The sequence below is a fragment of the Fukomys damarensis genome, unplaced genomic scaffold (genome assembly GCF_012274545.1).
Source record: "Fukomys damarensis isolate Sample0158 unplaced genomic scaffold, DMR_v1.0_HiC HiC_scaffold_4, whole genome shotgun sequence".
Lineage (NCBI taxonomy): Eukaryota > Metazoa > Chordata > Mammalia > Rodentia > Bathyergidae > Fukomys > Fukomys damarensis.
Window position 1 is genome coordinate 68,017,311 of NW_022900916.1, and position 13,228 is coordinate 68,030,538.

General features: G+C 44.7%; 1 protein-coding gene across 4 annotated transcripts in view; it reads right to left on the minus strand.

Annotated features, from left to right (window-relative positions):
- The window catches only part of Kif27 (kinesin family member 27), a 147,953-nt gene that overhangs the window by 133,707 nt on the left and 1,018 nt on the right, over positions 1-13,228 (minus strand). The window lies entirely within an intron of this gene.

The following is a 13,228-nucleotide window of genomic DNA, read 5'->3' on the forward strand; positions in this document are numbered from 1 at the left end:
CCCGCCCCAGCCAGGCCACGCCTTGGAGTTACCAGGCGCTCCAGCCACCCCTAGGGGTCCTCCTTAGAGACTGGTGACCCCATTCCCTTGGATTGGTCTGGGAGTGCTGAGCGGAAGTAGGTATCACCCGTTGGTAAAATGAACCTAAGAATAATTTCACACTGCGTTTCAATATCTTGGCTACCGATTCAGGGTTTCTGTAGGTAATATTTGGAAAACAGAAAATAATCCATTTTATACTTTACAATTACCTGGGCATGATGCTGCACTTCTGTAATCCCAGCACTCTAGGAGGCTGTGTACGGTGGATCTCAAGTTCAAGCCCAGCCTGAGCACTTTAGCAACAGTGAGACCTTGTCTCATAATATTTAAAAGGGGAGCTAGGAATGTAGCTTTGTGCAAAGATTGAATCCTCAGTATTGATACGGGGGAAGAGTTGTAACTCCCAAACCTGCTAGATGTCCAAAACACAAGTTCATGTTCCCTAAAATTGAAGAATGAATTCTAGGAACAATGGAGGTTAAGAGTAGGAAAAAAAAATTTTTTTTTTTTTTGGTGTTTTGAGACAGGGTCTCACTATGTAGTTGAGACTGACCTGGAACTCACTCTATAGCCCAGGCTGGTCTCAAACTCACAGTGATCCTCCCGTCTCAGCCTCCCAAGTGCTGGGATTACAGGCATACACCACCACGCCCGGCATAAGTAGGAAAAATTTATTTGGAGAAAGAAAGCTTCTAAGAGAGACAGAAAGGGGTCTGGAAAGTGGTATGCACATCCACCCCACTTCTCAGAGATGGTTTATACAGCAAAGCCATGAGGTGAGGCGGGTACAAAGTGGGACGAAACTATAAGACCCAATGGAAAACTATGAAGTGGGGCAAAACTATGACCCACCAGTAAGATTATGAGTACAGTCACCCAGGTAATATTGGTGAAATAGGGGTCACATGGGGGTGCAAGTCACGTAGCAAGGGAAGCAAGCTTACAAGGATTTTCAGTAAGGGTGGGAGTCAGGGATATTTCCTGGAAAGGCTGGATTAAGACCTTGGCCCCCCACCCAGGTGACTGATCAACCAGTGCTATTTATCCCCAGGGGAAGCACTGTAGTAGTTTCCTTTGACAATTTTGACCTTCAGTAAGTGTGTCTTGATTGTCCACCCTGTTGGCTCCTCCTGGGCTGGCCCTGTTTTAACTGCCTACAAGATATCTAATTAAGTTACCTATCTGCAGTAGTATCACAATAAATAAAGCTTACAACCCACTGGTGTTTACTATTTAGAGACAAAATTAAAGACTCCCCTTCGCCTTCTGAAGGTTTGATGGAATGCACTGACCCAAGAAGAGGTGTACAACTTTATTAAAATACAAGAGGGAATTGCAGGGGTGGTTGGTGGCAGGAATGTGATTGCATTTGCTACTTTTTCTAGATCCCTTTAAAATAACCTGCCTCCCAGGGTGCCACATTTTAGGGTTGTAATCTCTGATCTCTTTCAATATATGCACCATATATGTACAACCCTTGTGTCTGGTTCCAAATCATTTTCATCACCTCCAAAGAAAATCCCTAAACTAGGTAGTGTCATTGGGTAGACTCTTCTAAAGTGGCTTGCCATCTAACATTACCAGATTCTGGTTTGCTCCCCTCTCCTTCTGGAGTTAGATTCCAGATTCTTCCCAAACAAAACAAGTGAAAAGCTGTGGCCAAATTTGTTCGAGAAAGTAAAAGTAAAGAGTTGGGGAGAAACTGGCTCTGCAGACCAAGCTTGGGCCCAGAAAAAAAAGGAAAAAGATTAAAGAGCACCCTGGAGAAAGTAGAGTGGACTAGAACAAGCCAAAGTAGCAAGCTCTTCATGGCTGCCTCTTTTACGCTGCCTAAATCCAAAGGAAATCTGTGAGAACTTCTATATATAGGTCCTGAGAGACAGGGCTTGGATCTCACACCTCAGGCTGTCAGGTCAAGGCCATCCTATCAAAAATCTTCAAGTTTTCATGAGAAGTCCAGGTGCAGAGTTTTGGGAGCTGTTCTGTGCATGTGTTCTGGGATCTTTAATTAACAGATCACCCTTCTTCCCCAGCCAGTTTTGCCAAGCCCTAATCTCCTATCTCATTTCTCCCTGAGAAACAAATCCCTGTAATTCTTTTTTTTTTTAATCTGCCCCCTATGGTTTTATTTATTTATTTATTTGGTACCGGGGATAGAACTCAGGTCCTTGCGAGGCAGGCGGTAGAATCACTGAGCTAAATCCCTGGCCCCTCCCTATAATTCTTTATAGGGTGCTGAGAAGAATGGAGATCTCTGTTTTCTATAGCTTCTTCAAGCTGAAAGTAGCTGTAAACCCTCCCTACTGGAATCATGTGCGCTCCAATTACTTTGAGGTGCTATTGTCATAGGAAAATATGAACTGTATCTCCCAACCTCTTAAATGTATGATATACTGAGTTCTTGTTCTCTAGAAATCGAAGAGTGAGTCCTAGGAACAATGGAGATTAAAAGTAGGAAGATATTTGATAGAAAAGCACCTAAGGGGAAGGAGGGAGTCCCTAGTAGGTGGCCAGGGACCCCACTTTACAGAGAAGTTTTCTAGGGAGAAACCTACGTGGGTACAACGTGGGCCATAGCCATGAACATCCAATAAGGTTACAAATGTAGTCACTTAGGTGATGGTGTCCAACGGGGAAGCAAGTCACATAGTAAGCGTGGATGGAAAGAACAAGGGTTCTCCTAGGAGGCTGTGGGTCCACAGGTCCCTGGTCACCCCAGGGTGGTCGATGCCTATCTGTACTTCACTGAGCCCAGTTCTATGAAGAAGTGTGTGGGTCTGGTCATCTTGTCTCCATCTGGAGGCCTGGTTTTCGGCCTACGTGCAGCTGTGGTGTGTTTCACCTTTGTCCCGGCCCTCTAGAGGACCGTGCTCTATCTGACTGCCTATAATATTTCTACCTAGCTCATCTATCTATAGTACTCTGACTCACTGGGCAGGTTGAAGAAAGAAAATCTGCAGAAAGCAAGAAAAGAGTGAATGACCACTGACCTTCACTATTAGCTCAACTATGAGGAGCAGGTCAGATTCTACACTTCCTGTAGCAACACAAAAGTCTTGCTCCCCGCGCCCCTGTACCAGGGATCAATCTTGGGACCTCGCACTTGAAAGGCAGGTTCAGTACCACTGAGTTAAATTCCCAGCCCTGCTTTTTCTCTTTTGGTACTGGGGATCGAACTCAGGGCCTTGTACATGGGAGGCAGGCAGTGGAACCACTGAGCTAAATCCCCGGCTCTCCAAGCCTGCTTTTTAAAAACATTAATTGTTTAATGGCACATTTTGGTGTACATAATGATCACATTCATTATCGGGATCTATCTTGATTCCTATTTTTTCCATTCCCATACCCTCCCTTCAACCTCTCTTCCTCTCATTTACGAAGTCTTGTTTCCACTTTTCCTCATTTTCTCCATCCCCTCTTTCCCCGCCCCCTCCCGAGTCCCTACCCATTTGAACATTCCCTTCCTATTCACAATATCTAATCAGACATGCTGCATTGCAGAAACTGATGGACTGCTTTTTTTTTTTGGCAGTACTGGGCTCAAACTCAGGACCTTGCTCTTGCAAAGCAGGCGCGGTGCCACTGAGCTAAATCCCTGGCCCTGGTGTGTGAAACTGAACATGTCAATGAGGACCAACATATATAATGGATATTGAAATCTTTCTTTTAAAAAGAAATCTCATAGGAATAGCTCTCTCCTTTTGGACAATCTCAGATATTAAAGTTTTGGGAGGGATATCTGAACCTTTCTTTGGAGGCTTTATATCTCTTCTTAGCTAGAAAGCTGAAAGTCTGTACAATGTTATACTTAGATAATTTCTTCTGAGTTGGGCAACAAACCTGAAGATCATCTATGTACTATATAGGATGGCTTCCTATTTAAGCTTTAAGTTCCTCAAGTCTTTTTCTAGCTCTCAAGAAAAAAGGTAAGGACTGCCCTACACTCTTGTGCGAGAATTGTCCAAGTATATTGCTGCTTTTCTCTTAAAATGGGATTTTCCCACTCATAGGCAAACAGAAATTGGAAGTCTAGATGTCAGGGGTTGGAGAAAATGTATCTTTTAAATCTAAGACTGAGAGAGCCGGGCATGGTGGCGCATGCCTGTAATCCCAGAACTCGGGAGGCTGAGGCAGGAGGATCGCCCTGAGTTTGAGACCAGCCTGGGCTACATAGTGAGTTCCAGGTCAGTCTCAACTGCATAGTGAGACCCTGTCTCAAAAAATAAAAATTAAAAAAAAAAAATCTAAGATGGAGAACTATTTAGTGTCCCCTGGAATTTAGGAGAGAGTTGTATACAGAACTGCCACTGGAAGACGGATTAGAATGACAGTCTTAGTAAAGGCTGGGGATTTAGCTCAATGGTTCTGCCACCTGCCTTGCAAGCACAAGGACCTGAGTTCAATCCCCGGAACCAAATAAATAAATAAATAAAAATGACAGTCTTATTAATGAGGCAGAGGTCTTGAGGCACTCTGTACTCCCCCGAGGGCTCTTCCAGAGGGAGAATAGTGTTGCAAAGGGACTGACAAGTCTTCAGAAGGCCATTTGGAGAAACATGTCTATGAGAGGCTGGAGACCTTTACATACGTCTTCCTTGATTAGATACTGCTTATGGTTAGGAAATCGGCTGGGGCCCTTTAGTCTTTTGCGGGGGCATCTTTTAGTCTTACAACTACTGGCATAGCTGAATTTTCCTTTGTGCCATGCAGCAGAATCCTCCTATGGACTAATTTGGGCAGGGAGACCTGAGGTAGTCCTAATAAGTAAAACCCATTTGGCCTTAGCCACGATTTAAGAACTCCCATTTTACTAGTAAATCTCTTCCTAGCAAGGGAATAGGACACTGTGGCACAATTAAAAACTAACAGGGCCGGGGATTTAGCTCAGTGGTTCCACTGCCTGCCTTACAAGCACAAGGACCCCTAGTTCGATCCCTGGTACAAAAAAAAAAAAAAAAAAAAAAAGGATTAGAGACAACCACTTAATAGTTTTAATCCCCAAAGAATTAACTAAAAGCCTAATACAAAATATTCCAGTGAGATAAAATAAACTACTTTTCAATAAACTATCACCACTAGCTGTGGTATCTATTTTTCTGCATGTGAATTAATGCCAGGACTTGAAAAGCCCTGCTTTATTCAAAATTGGGAAAGTCATATTAAAACGAAGCAGTTATCCGGAAAGGCTCCTTTCAGAATACTTCATTCCAATTTCCCAAGATTCCGAGCTGCACGCCTCCTACTGCCCGCCCCCTCTTAGCATAAACTTGTTTACTTCCCTCAGCCCCTCCTCCTAAAATGTCCGACCTACAAGAGTTTTGATCCTTAAAACAGAGAAAAATGATTGAAATGCACAAAACGCAATTTATGGGGGTGGTTGGGGGGTAGGAACTCATGGTTAAATATTTGGCCTTCACAATGACACATCAGAAAAGGAGCAAAGAATCTCTGCCTGGGGTCCTCTCTTCCTCAGCTATGGCTGTTGAGCTCCCCAGAGCCAAAGGGTTGGAACACAGTCTCTCGTCATTGTTCTTCTTTGAGATTTCTTGCACACGCACCGCCGAGGCTCGATGGTGCCCAGGCTGTACTCAGCACTATTCTCTGGCTTGTGCAGCTGCCACGGAGACCCGCCGTACCTGCTGGGTATGACATTCCCATCTTTTTGTTGTTATAAAGGGAGGGAAGGTTGACGAGAGGGGCACTATTTCTCATGGCTTCTCCATGCAAGACATATGGGCAACGTGGACACCTTAACGGGAGCATTCCTGGGAAACTGGATGGCACAGGGGTCATCAGAACTAGCGTTGCTTCATTGACTGGTGATGGTCTGAACTTGATCTTACAGGAATTGTGGAAAAACATTCTGAAGAGGCAGGGCCCAAAGAGGAGGAAGAGAATAGTGCAAAAGGCCCAGTTAATGGAAAGAGCCATAAAGTCTAGCCCCAAATACTGGCAGCACATATACTAAAATTGAAACAAATATTGGTCCAAGAGTTGGACAGGCATTTCCTAATTTCTGAAGCCTTTTCAGTTAGCCTCTTTGCTGTGTCTTGCACTGTGCCTGGCCAGTTGGTATCAAAGCAACATTCTTTTGCTAGGAGAGGCACAAGCTGCCTTTTTTCACTGTAAGAGGATCTAAGCCCCTACAATTCTGGAGGGTTACTGCCACCAGGGAGTCTATCTGGTTCTGAAAGGTAAGAATGGAGTTAGCTATTTCTTTGAGGCTGTCAGAAAGATCTTGGAAGAGGGAAGGATAGTAGGTCAGGGAATAAGGTAGACCTGCTATACCTGTCCTTGTGGCAATGGCAACCCCCAGGGACCAAGCATGGGTATTAGTAATTGGCCCCTACTTTGTTGGATCAGGGCTTTAATGGTGAAAGGCAGGCTAGGGGAAAGGAAGGAACAACAGAGGGAGACTGTCTTCCCAAAGAATATCCACGACCAGTACTTGGTCTAAGATGCATGGAAAGTGGAATGAGACTCTGTCTCAGCAGGCAAGGGGATGGGAGGTGGTGGAGGGGAACCTAATCAAGGTGAGGCTGAACATGACCATGAGAAGTGATTCCTTCCCTGAGGAAAAAAGCAATTAATTTGGAGCCCTAACAGGATTATAAGTAAAATCCACAGAAGAATGCACAGTAAAAACACAAGGTGTTTACAGTCCTCTCTATTAAGCATTGATCTATCTTTTAAAGAAAGCCTTGAAACCAAGGGAGATCAGAGCCAACCAAATGAGGGAAGTGGGTAGAGTGGCACAATAGGTAGCTGCAGGGTATTTAGGTGTCCTCTGGAATTTGGGACAACCTGAGGGAAGTAGGAGAGATTACTTGTGATTTCCATGAGGGGTCAGGTGAGTTATCAGCAGGACCCAGCTTTACCTAAGAGCAATGTACAGCCATTGGTGTGCTGTAGATGACCAAGAAAGGTTCTGTCCCCTTAGGCTGTAGGCACTGGAGTGTTTGCTTTGTTTTGTTTTGTATACCAGGGATCAAACTAAGGACCCTGCACTTGTAGACCAGGAGTTTCAATCTTCAGTTAAAACCTTCTTGTTAGCCAGACTATCCTCGTAAGGCTGAGTGTCAGTAAAAGGCAAAAGAAGATTAGCAGCATGTCATATCTCTTTTCCAGCTTATTGCAGAACTGGATAGTCTCCAACGTGACTGGCCTCTGGGCTGAGGTTTGGCCTGAACAGAAAGATGCAGCCATATACAAGCTTTTTTTTTTTTTTTTTTTTTTTTTTTTGGTACTGGGGATCAAACTTGGGTCCTTGCACTTGCAAGGAAGGCAGCGGAACCACTAAGCTAAATCCCCAGCCCTTACAAGCTTAAATGGACTGTATCCTGTAGATTCCTGTGGGGGGGCCTCAGATTTGAAGAAGGGCAATTGGGAGCAGCAATACCCAATCTCTGTGGAGTTGTATGAGCTTAGTGAGGGGGGCTTTGAGGAGGCCATTGGCCCTCTCTACCTTTATGGATGTGAGGCTGGTGGGGGATGTGGAGTTTCCACTGGACACCAAGTGACTTGGACACTTTCTCAGTAAAATGAAAGCTGGGCCATTGTCTGATTGAATGGAGGAGAGAAGCCCGAAGTAGGCACTAATATTGGCTAGGAGGTAGCCGACAACAGCTGAGGCCTTCTCTGAGCTGATGGGAAAGGCCTGAACCCATCCAGTAAATGTGTCAGCTCAGACCAGGAGGTACCCTAGCTTTCATACTTGCAGCACATGAGTGAAATCAATTTGCCAATCTTAGGTTGGCAAAAAACCTCACACTTGATGTGTTAGAAAAGGAAGGAGCTCAGAAAACCCTGAGGTGTGGTTGTGTATCAGACAGAGCATTGAGTAGTGATGGTTTTGTGTCAGGGTCTTCCAGGAGGGAAAACAGATGAGGGATTGAACATTTGGGTTAAATGTCTGAAACGTGAAAATTGTCATGAAAAGATGAAAGGATGATGTGGACTTGCAAAACAGGAAGGAGGAACTTTCCATGGCTTAGGAACCACCCATCTTTGGTAGGGAGACTTTCATATTGTTGGCATTCAGAAGAGGAATAGGTTTGGGTCATGGCCAAGGGCAAAATATTGACCCTCAGGGATGTGGAAGGGGAGGCTGGCTGCCTCGTTAGCAATTTTGTCTGCAAAGGTGTTTCCAGCAGGTCTGAAAGCCTCTGGTGTCCACTGCAGTGAAATATACCCACCTGAGTTGGCCAGAGGATGGCCTGGAGAAGAGCTTTAATGAGTGGGGAATTAATGATTGAAGACCCTAGGGAGGTGAGGAAACCCCTTTCTGCCAAGATGGCAGCATATATAGTGTATAGAAGTACATTTGGAGTCTGTATGGATGTTAACTTGTACACCCTTAGCCAGTGCAAGAGGATGGGTCAGGACAGTCAGTTTGGCCTGTTGAGTGGTCATGGACAGAGGGAGAGCTACAGCTTGTATGATAGCGTATCCCACCCTGGCAGGGGTTTGGGGTTGGACTTACATGAATTCCCATCCATGAACTGCGTGGTCAGGATCGGGAAGGGGAAGATGAAAATGTTAGAGAAAGGAGAAGTGGCTAGGTGAATGAAAGACATGCAGTCATGTGGTTTGGAGCTTTAGAAAAAGGGAGTGTGTTTGAGGTGAGAAGCTGGGTTAAAATCTGGGCTCAAGGAGGTGGTAACTGTGGGAGTTTCCACGAAAAGCACATAGAGCTGAAGAAGGTGAGGGAAAGAAAGTAAGTGTTAAAGGTGTGATGAAGACATGAGTCCCTGAACATTACGGGAAGAACAGAAGGTGAGCGGGGCACGTCCGGTGATTTCAGAAGCATCAGAGGCACTGCCTGGAGCAGCCACCCAGGCGTGGTGACCAGCCCACCACGGCGGGATCATGTTGTTTAGGCACAACACAGCTGGATGAGGGCTTGGCCCTGCATCAGAACCCCTGCTCCACACTACCTGTGTTCCGTTTAGAGGCTGAAGGGCTGGGTGAGCTCTGGAAGGGCCAAGGAGAGGGGCTGTTCTCACAGCCTCTTTGAAGGACTGAAGGGAGGAATGAGGGAAGGTCTTGCGATCCAAAGGCTCAGTGGGGTATTCCTTTGTAAATGTGTAGAGGGGAAGACAAAGCCAGGAACCCAGAGGCAGACGTATCCTATAATGCTGTTTGGTGGTGGCAGTTGGGATGTGGGAGACCAAGTGGTCATGGTCTGGAGGTGGGGCGTGGGGATGTCTGTAGAGAGTGACGCCCAGATAGGTGATGGACAGGGAAGAGACCTGGGCCTTAGAGGGAGATACATGATGTCCCTTGGAATGTAGATGTTATAATAATAAAAGGTGTCTTTACAAGAAAACTCGTGAGAGGGGCCGCAAAGGAGGTCATCTACATAGTGTATGAGATGAGAGGAGGAGGAGTGAGAAGAGAGCAAACCTCGGGTGAGGGCCTGACTGAAGTAGAAGGGGCTGTCTGGGAAAAACTGTGGTAGGACAAGTCTAGGTCAGCTGTTGGGACTGACAAGTGTCAGCAGTTTCCTTTGCTATGGACAGGACGCCACGGGTGAAAGTGTGTGAGAGGGAAAGCTGCTCACTTCAGAAGACAGGAAGCAGAGTGAGAGGGCCAGACAGGAAAGGGCTCCCCAAGGCCATGCCCAGGGAGCACTCCCTCCTGTGGCCGTGGCCTCCAGGTAACACCGTCAAACTGAATCACCAGGCTGACCCAACGTAAGCCAGTGTCAGAGCTCTTTTACCCACTCATCCCCCAGAAGCCCCACCTCTGAACACAGGAGTCTTGGGGGACATGTTCCATCTAAACCACAGGAAGCCTGAAGTCAGAAATATCGGTACACAGTAACAATTTAGCTCAGGATGGATCCCAGGCACCATTTTCAACTAAGAAACAGCATTTGCAACTCATGATGCTATTGGGAGATGTTGGAAATTTTGCAGATGGGGCCTCATGGGCAGTCTTGTAGCTGACGGTGTGCCCTGGAGAAGGGACACTAATCTTTCTTCTTACTCCTTTTGCCTCCTGGCTATGAGGTGAAGAGTTTAGTCACCCGTGCTCCTTGCCATGTGTTGCCTCCCTTCACAGGCTCAGAGTGACAGGGTCATTGACTGCAACCTTCAACAGTATGAACCCAGGTAACCCTCATCTCTTTGCAATTTTGCTTTTGAGACAGAACCTCACTTTGTAACTCACGCTGGCCTTGAACTCACAGCCATCCCCTTGCCTTAGCCTCTCAAGTTCTGGGATTACAGGTGGTAATCACCTCGCCTGGTCTCTTTGTAAATTTTTTAAAACTGATTTTCTTTAGGTATCTTGACATAGTTGTGGAAAGCTGACTAACATAGCATTATTGTATTAGTCATCTATTGCTGAGCAACAAATTACTCTAAAACATAGTGGCTTAAAACAACACACATCTTGTAGTTTGAGTCGGGAATCTAGGCAGGCTTAACTGAATCCTCAGTTTTATAAGCATCACCAGATGGGGTTTCAGGAAGTCCTCCCAAAGAGTGGGGGAATCTCAACTTGCCCCAGCATAGTATTGTTTTGTTGAGACAGGGTCTCACTATGTTGTTGAGACTGACCTGGAACTCACTATGTAGCCCAGGCTGGTCTCGAACTCACAGCGATCCTCCTACCTCAGCCTCCTGAGGGCTGGGATTACAGGTGTGCACCACCACGTCTGGTTTAGTTTCTTAGTTAATCACAGAAAAGAACTGCAGAACTGGTCGGGGAGGACCAGGCAGATCAGACAGAGTCGAAATATACAGTCTGAAAGGAGTACAGCATTGCAGGGTCAGACCCTAGGTCTTGGGGTATCCTCATGATAGATGGTCTATGATGCTGTATTTTGAGTTATTATTTCCTATGCTTATCTCCTTAAGTTCAGGTTGCTCTTTAATAGAATAAGGCAAAAGCTTGCTTTTTATTAGCCAAAATGTAAACCATCTGTGTTTAAAGTTTGGAAATGCTGTACCCAATTAATAGTACTGTTTCATGGAGTTCCTGGAATTTATGGATTTAAGTCTTTGAAGAAAACATAAGCCAAATTGACAGGGTTATTGTATCCTTAAGGCTCTTAGGAATTTAGGAAGAAAAACAGGCCTAGGGTAAGAAAAGTATTGTCATCTTGGGTAACTTTTGAGTCTTGAAGCTGCAGTTTTCTTAAAGGTATAATTTTAGCTGGGCATGACAGCACCTAGAATCCTAGCACTACGGAAGGCTGAGGTGGGAGGATCACAATTTCGGGCCCAGCCAGGGCAACTTAATGAGACCCTGTCGCAAAATAAAAACTAAAGGGCCCAAGACTTAGCTCAGCAGTGCCTCGTAAGCTCAAGGTCCTGAGTTCAATCTCCGGTACTAAAAAAATAAACAAATAAATAAAAAATAAAGAGGACTGGGGATATAACATAGTGAGAATGCCCAGGTTCAACCCCAGTATCACACAAAAGTACAATTTTTAAAACTACAAGGGTAAGGGATTTAGCTCAGTGGTTCTGTTGTCTGCCTCGCAAGCACAAGGTCCTGAATTCAGGCCCCTGGTACCAAAAAAAAAAAAAAAAAAAAAACAACTAACCTACAAATGCCTCAATTTTCTACCCATCTTTATTTCTTCTATTCTCTATCCTCAAAAGTGTCAGCCAGAGCCACGATCATCTTAGGGTCAATGGGATCAGGATTTTCTTCCAAGCTCATGTCGTTCTCAGTGGCAGGGCACATTTTCTTAAGCATTATTTCTTGAGCAAAGATTCAGACCCATGCTGGCTGTTGGCCAGAGGCTGCCTTTGGTTCCTTCCCTTAGTTTCATCAGAGTAGCATACAAGAACTAGGGAAAGAAAAGCAGCAAGTTGGAAGGCAGTCTATGGAATGTAATCATGGAGCCAGGGATTTAGCTAAGTGGTGCCGATGCTTGCCTTGCAAGCTCAAGGTTCTGAATTCAATCCGGACACCAAAAAAAAAAAAAAAAAATGTAATCATGAACAGGCTTTCCCTTCATCTCTACCATGTCCTGTTCATCAGAAACAAGTCCCTGGGTCCATCCACACTCAAGGGAAAGAGTTACACTAGGGTCTGAATACCCGGTGAAGGACATCTTTTTCTTTGTCCCTCTACCCTTTTTCTATTATAACCACTAAATTAATTCGTTCTCTCTTGCTCCCTCCTGCACATACTTTCTCTTTCTTCCTTTCTTTTCTAAAGCTTGAACCCAAGGCTCACATCCATCCTGTTTTTGCACTAGTTCAGACTCATGGTTCAGACTCATTGTTTTGTTTGTTTTTTGGTACTGGGGATCAAACTTGGGTCCTTGTGCTTGCGAGGCAGGCAGCAGAACCACTGAGCTAAATCCCCGGCTTATGGTTAAACACGTTTTAGCCCATCCCCCCATGGGGCTAAGAACTATCTGTGTATAGCAGCCGACAGCCACAAGAGTGGCTGGACAGAGTGGCTGGGTGACTGCGCAAATACAGCAGCACCTAAGGATAAAGGCACATTCAGCTCTTCCTTGGGCTGCCTGAATCTCAAAGGAACCTTCTTACTCTAAAGTGATACCCTACTTTTATTTGTCAAAGAAACTATGTCATTTATCAGGCCGAATTTCTCACACTAGACTTGGATGAGAGTATCTTTTGTGTTTTCACTTAACTTGTTCCTCTATTTCCTACATGTCTTGTGAACTAGCTAGATCTAGATTCTTGATTAGATTCATGTGCAAACTTCTGGCAAGAATAACTCATAGATGGGGCCTTGTACTATCCATTGCGACACCTCAGGAGGTGGGTAATGTCTGCATAGCCTGCTTTTAATGAGGCTCAGATTACTTGTAAATTCATGTCCTTTTCAGTCTAACCCACTCATCCTTTAAGAAGTGCTTCATCAACATTTTACCTAATGGCTTTAACAGCTACTGATGTTCATTTCCAAATCTATTACTTCATTGGAGATTGCAAAGTGTTAATGTTCTAACAGCCCTTTTGTATTCATTAGCTGGAACTGTTCTATAAGTTTTCCTCTATCAGGTTATTCTGAAATTCAATTAGTATTAAGTATTGCAGAATAAATGCTTATTTGTAAATTTTGAGAATAACAAATTGATCCTTATCCAAAATCAAATAAATGGTTTTTTGTTTTGTTTTGTTTTTTTTGGAGTGGGCAAATGTAATTACAAACTCATAGATTTTTATATTTTTTAATTTCCAAATACTAC